The following is a 6,547-nucleotide window of genomic DNA, read 5'->3' as shown; positions in this document are numbered from 1 at the left end:
CTCTAGAATTATGCCAGCCTATGTGTCATGCTTATAGGTGAAATACGTACATGGCCAGCCACAGGATAATGCAAGAGATTGTCCATCACTTTCATAATAAAATGCTCGGTTGTACCGAGTGCAGATTTTTTTACCTATATGACATATTAATGATCTATCATCAAAAGATTCAGGCAGGTCAATGAGGTCATGTATGAAGGAAATATGCCCTAGAGGCAATAATAAAGTTATTATTTATTTTCTTATTTCATGATCAATGTTTATTATTCATGCTAGAATTGTATTAACCGGAAACATAATACATGTGTGAATACATAGACAAACAGAGTGTCACTAGTATGCCTTTACTTGACTAGCTCGTTAATCAAAGATGATTATGTTTCCTAACCATAGACAAAGAGTTGTTATTTGATTAACAGGATCACATCATTAGGAGAATGATGTGATTGACTTGACCCATTCCGTTATCTTAGCACTCGATCGTTTAGTATGTTGCTATTGCTTTCTTCATGACTTATACATGTTCCTATGACTATGAGATTATGCAACTCCCGTTTACCGGAGGAACACTTTGTGTGCTACCAAACGTCACAACGTAACTGGGTGATTATAAAGGAGCTCTACAGGTGTCTCCAAAGGTACATGTTGGGTTGGCATATTTCGAGATTAGGATTTGTCACTCCGATTGTCGGAGAGGTATCTCTGGGCCCTCTCGGTAATGCACATCACATAAGCCTTGCAAGCATTGCAACTAATGAGTTAGTTGCGAGATGATGTATTACGGAACGAGTAAAGAGACTTGCCGGTAACGAGATTGAACTAGGTATTGAGATACCGACGATCGAATCTCGGGCAAGTAACATACCGATGACAAAGGGAACAACGTATGTTGTTATGCGGTCTGACCGATAAAGATCTTCGTAGAATATGTAGGAGCCAATATGAGCATCCAGGTTCCGCTATTGGTTATTGACCGGAGACGTGTCTCGGTCATGTCTACATTGTTCTCGAACCCGTAGGGTCCGCACGCTTAAGGTTTCGATGACAGTTATATTATGAGTTTATGAGTTTTGATGTACCGAAGGAGTTCGGAGTCCCGGATGAGATCGGGGACATGACGAGGAGTCTCAAAATGGTCGAGACATAAAGATTGATATATTGGACGGCTATATTCGGACACCAGAAGTGTTCCGGGTGATTTCGGAGAAAACCGGAGTGCCGGAGGGTTACCGGAACCCCCCCGGGAGAAGTAATGGGCCTTATGGGCCCTAGTGGAGAGAGAGGGGCGGCCAGGGTGGGCCGCGCCCCCCCTCCCCCTCTGGTCCGAATTGGACTAGGAGAGGGGGGGGGGGCGGCGCCCCCCTTTCCTTCTCCCTCTCCCCCTTCCTTTCCCCCTCCTAGTAGGAGTAGGAAAGAGGGGAGTCCTACTCCTACTAGGAGGAGGACTCCTCCTCCTTGGCGCGCCCTAGGGCCGGCCGGCCTCCTCCCCTTTCTCCTTTATATACGGGGGCAGGGGGCACCCCTAGACACACAAGTTGATCCACGTGATCGTTTTCTTAGCCGTGTGCGGTGCCCCCTTCCACCATACTCCTCGATAATATTGTAACGGTGCTTAGGCGAAGCCCTGCGACGGTAGAACATCAAGATCGTCACCACGCCATCGTGCTGACGGAACTCTTCCCCGACACTTTGCTGGATCGGAGTCCGGGGATCGTCATCGAGCTGAACGTGTGCTAAAACTCGGAGGTGTCGTAGTTTCGGTGCTTGATCGGTCGGGCCGTGAAGACGTACGACTACATCAACCGCGTTGTCATAACGCTTCCGCTGTCAGTCTATGAGGGTATGTAGATCACACTCTCCCCTCTCGTTGCTATGCATCACCATGATCTTGCGTGTGCGTAGGAATTTTTTTGAAATTACTACGTTCCCCAACAATGTATACCAGGTTGCCACCAATAGACGATCGCCTAGGCTTCTTGGTTTATCCTTTTCCTTCAAAAGCTCCACATAGTCACCTGTCGGAAGAACACTTCAGTATACCAAAAAATGAGTTAACGTATTTATAGTTAAACATCCCTTCATGATCATCTATTCACTTATTAGATTTAAGAAAAATACTCAGATGAGTATTAGATCAATACTTTGCAACCACAACTGAATTGGCATTGCCATCATCATTGTTGCAGACCTGCAGTCCTCATGCAATCACACACATCACCGTCATCACAATGACATTCAAGCCATGGTAACTGTGTTGGTCGATGCCATTATTCTGGTTTCGTGTTTACAGAATACAATACATACCATCTCGTTGAACCAACATATTCTATCAGAACTAAATATTTTCATTTACGGATCTTCTCGAAAGAGAAGCACACCTTTACTTCCCCTTCATTCTTTCACAATAGAGACATAGAACAAATACATGTTAGATGGTGAAACAAACACAGTTAAGAGATAAGAGGAAGTACATATACAGATCATGTGTCCGTGACTCTACTTAGCACAAAAGCATTTCAGAATTGGAAAGCAGATTCATAAAACTGGAACACATCATTAACAGGAAGAAATCAACCAGCAACAAACTTATATATTCAATGAGTTAGGTGCATAGTAAAATGTTGGTAATCCATATTTTAACACTTGGCCTACATATCCTTTTATCGTAGTGTACTTTAGGCCTTGTTTTTAATCCTTTTCTATTGTTCTTGTGCATTGTTTTTTTAAATCGCATGTCATAAAGATAAGCAAGGAATATTGTTGAGGATATAACTACTAAGGGTAAACCGCCCAGGAGGGGCCGGTTCACCTTCACCTATACTGAAGCCCAAGGAAACCCAGAAGATGGCGCTTTATGGATGAGGCTTAGAGGCCCGGAGCCCGCAGGCGATTTAGGGCCCATGATAGTAAACCGCCATGATTGTATAAGCTTGCATTGTAAGATAAGAAAGAAGAGACCGAGGCGGACACTTGTATGAGCCAGCCTCGGGACTCTGTAGACCGGCCGGGGTCCTCCTGAGTATATAAAGGGGTGACCCGGCGGCGGTTCAGGGACAGAAAACAACAACTCGAGAGCCAGACAAAGCGGATTCGCTCCCCGGCCTTCGAAACCCCAGCAATACCAATCACAACTAGACGTAGGCTTTTACCTTCATTGAAGGGGCCGAACTAGTATAAAATTCCCGTGTCCCCTTGTTCGGTTTAACCCCTTCAAGCTAACCCATAGCGATGGCTCCACGACTAAGTCCTTTCATGAGGACATCTGCCGTGACAATTCCACGACAGTTGGCGCCCACCGTGGGGCTATCGCACGGTGGTTTGGAGTTCTTGAAGGGCGGCTTCGATGGACTCAAGGGATACGCCGTGGGCCGGATGACGAAAAGTTGCCATGGAAAGCTCTACATCGACAACGCAGGATGGGGTCCCGAGGCCGATTCAATCAAATACGGGTACCGGGTCCCCTTTGGTGGGATTCACGTCTTCATCGGCAAGATCGGTGAACCGGCCCCCGAGCCGGGCACCTGCACCGACATCATCGAAACGGCTCGGCGTGCAAGTTCTTCACCGGTTCAGCCCGAGGCAAGGCATGTTTTCGTAGGTGTCGTCCATGGTTCGGGGTACGAGGAGGAACCGGTCTCCGACGGAGAAACCATAGTCCGCAGCGGTGACGAGTCTTCTGGAGAAACCGAATCGCTTTACCAGTTGCAGGACGGCCGGATTGAGGGAGGATCCGAGGGCAACAGTATTCTGGATTCCCCTGGTCTGCCAAACCGGGCCGCCATCTTCATGGTCGGCACACGACCAGCGCCTTATTCATCTACCGCAGCAGCAATGCTCTCCGTTTCAACGATGGCCACGCCGGCAGGGGCAGGAAGCTCGACGCCGCCTCCGGCCCAAGTCTTGTATGATTTTTTTGACACTCTAGCGGCACTGATGTCCATGGAGGTAGACGAAGCAGCCAGGGATCAGCATGATGCATAGATTCTAAAGGTGAAAGATCAGATAGCCCAGGCTAAAGCGAACCTGGCAGCAGAGAATGCTAGTATGGCCACAGAGCGGGCCGAGTTGGAAGCACAGGCTTATCGGATTAGACTGGATCAGAATGCTTCAGAAGAGGTCATGAGAAGAAGGTACCGATCACGTCTCCCGTCGATTTATGAGCCGCAGAATCTTTTCAACACGCCAGGTGCAGGAGCTGGTAACCAACCCGCGCCAAACCGGGCGGGGGCACCGGAAGTAGGAGCACCGGTTCAGCCACACGCAACAGACCTGCCTCGCCAGAACAACATTGTATAACGCCGCCCGGGCATTATTCCAACCCGTTGGATAATATTGTGGCCGCCGCTTCGCGCCTGGCGGCTCTCCCAACCGACGGCGAATCACCAGTGGCAGTGGAAGCGCGTCGGGCCAGGGATCTCCTTCACACAGGACTGAATCAACAGCAAGCGTATTCACACAGCCGTGAGAGGATTCATTCCACTCCCCGTCCAAGCCGGAGTTACAGCAGACACGTGGAAGACGAACCAGCCATGTCTAGTAGTGTGCGCCACCGAGATTCGCCACGGGGGAACAACCCGGCCGGGGGAGGTGCTAATGCGCAAGATGTTGTGGACCACGGCCACGCACGACGGGAGGCCGAGTTGACAGCTCGACACGAAGCACGACAACATACTACGGTTCACCCCACTGCCTCTGTGGAGCCAGGGGTAATGTTCAGTTCCCTAGGGGTACCATGTTTAACTCCCGCATTGCGTAATGTGCGATTGCCCAAGGATTTCAAGGGACCTCGTAAGGTACCAAATTACACCGCCGATTTGCAGCCAGAGGCGTGGGTGGAGAGCTATGAGATGGCAATGGAGATGTTAGATGTGGATGAGGCGGTATGTGCTAAATATTTCACCATGATGCTGGAAGGAACAGCTCGCACTTGGTTGAAGAGCTTGCCAACCAACTCTATCGATTCATGGGCCGAATTAAAGCGCCGGTTTATCCAGAACTTCAAGGATACGTGCAAGCAGCCGATGTAGATTGTAGATCTGGCCGCTTGTGTCCAAGAGGAAGGGGAGTCCACGAACCATTGGGTTAAACGGGTCTCGACGATTTTGCATTCATTAGATCGTATTAATGCAGACACCGCAACGTTAGAGGGCAATTGCCGTTTCAAGCCGTTGAAACAGAAGTTGGGAAGGCTCAAACATCATTGCAACGACATGTCAACACTCATGGCCACTTTAGTTAAGTATGCCGATTCAGATAATACCAAGGATCCGGATTCAGAGGAGGACAAACCGGAGGAGGGAAAGAAGAACGGCAGTGCAAAAGGGCAGCACCACAACCAAGGGGGCCATGGGAATAACAGTAAGCGTAAAGCGGATAATTCAGATTTGGTGGCTAACACAATTATGCAGCATCGCAAAGGTAAACCGCCCCAGCGCAGTGGAGGGATGAATCTGGAGCGTTTGTTAAACCAGCCCTGCCCGAAGCATGGAACCAAGGAGGCCCCTTCAACACATCTTTGGAAGGATTGTCACATAATGAGGGAGTTCAAAAATTCTGATTTATACCGGTATGATCAGGATCCACCGGGCGGTTCAGGCCCAGGTTTCCATGGGGGCGGCGGTTCAAGCTCTGGATTTCAGAACAACCAAGGCCATCAGAACAACCATGGTAATAACCAGCAGAATAGCCAGGGGAATCAGCAACAGTCAGGTTACCAGAGTCACCCCAAGCAATTGAACAACGGACAATATCATGTGTTCACTACCAGCCTGTGCAAGCGGGATCAGAAACTTCACAAGAGGGCAGTCAATACTGTTGAACCGGCCGTACCACATTATCTACGATGGTCGAAGCAGCCTATTGTGTGGAGCAGAGAGGATCACCCGCCCCGGGTTGACAATCCGGGCCAACTAGCCTTGGTGGTAGCGCCTCAGGTGGGGGGCTATAAGTTTACCAAGGTTCTGATGGATGGAGGGAGCAGTATCAACATCCTGTACTATGAGACTTTCCGTCGCATGGGTTTGACAGATAAGAATCTTAAACCATCAAACACTATTTTTCATGGTGTGGTACCAGGTAAATCGGCCTACCCTGTGGGAAAGATTGCTTTGGAAGTTGTGTTTGGAGATGAGCTTGATTCCAGGTCTGAGACTTTGACCTTTGAGGTGGTGAAAATCCAGAGTCCATATCACGCGCTATTTGGACGGCCGGCTTACGCGAAATTCATGGCGAGACACTGTTATGTCTATCTACAACTCAAAATGCCGGGTTATAAGGGGGCGATCATAGTACATGGGAGCCGAAAGATTGCCTTGGATTGCGAGGAAGGTGAAGCGGCCTATGCGGAATCGGTTTGTGCCACAGAGGAGCTGGAATTCTATAAGGACAATGTTGATCCGGCGGATATGACCCCTCTGAAGAAACCTACGACTGAACATGACCCGGCCCTGACATTCAAACCGGCTAATGAGACTAAGCTCATTGACTTCGTCCCTGGTGATTCATCCAAGCAGTTTAGTATCGGTACAAATCTGGATCCGAAATAGGA

The sequence above is a fragment of the Triticum urartu genome, chromosome 1, assembly GCF_003073215.2.
Source record: "Triticum urartu cultivar G1812 chromosome 1, Tu2.1, whole genome shotgun sequence".
NCBI lineage: Eukaryota > Viridiplantae > Streptophyta > Magnoliopsida > Poales > Poaceae > Triticum > Triticum urartu.
Note: the sequence above shows the minus strand (reverse complement) of the source record.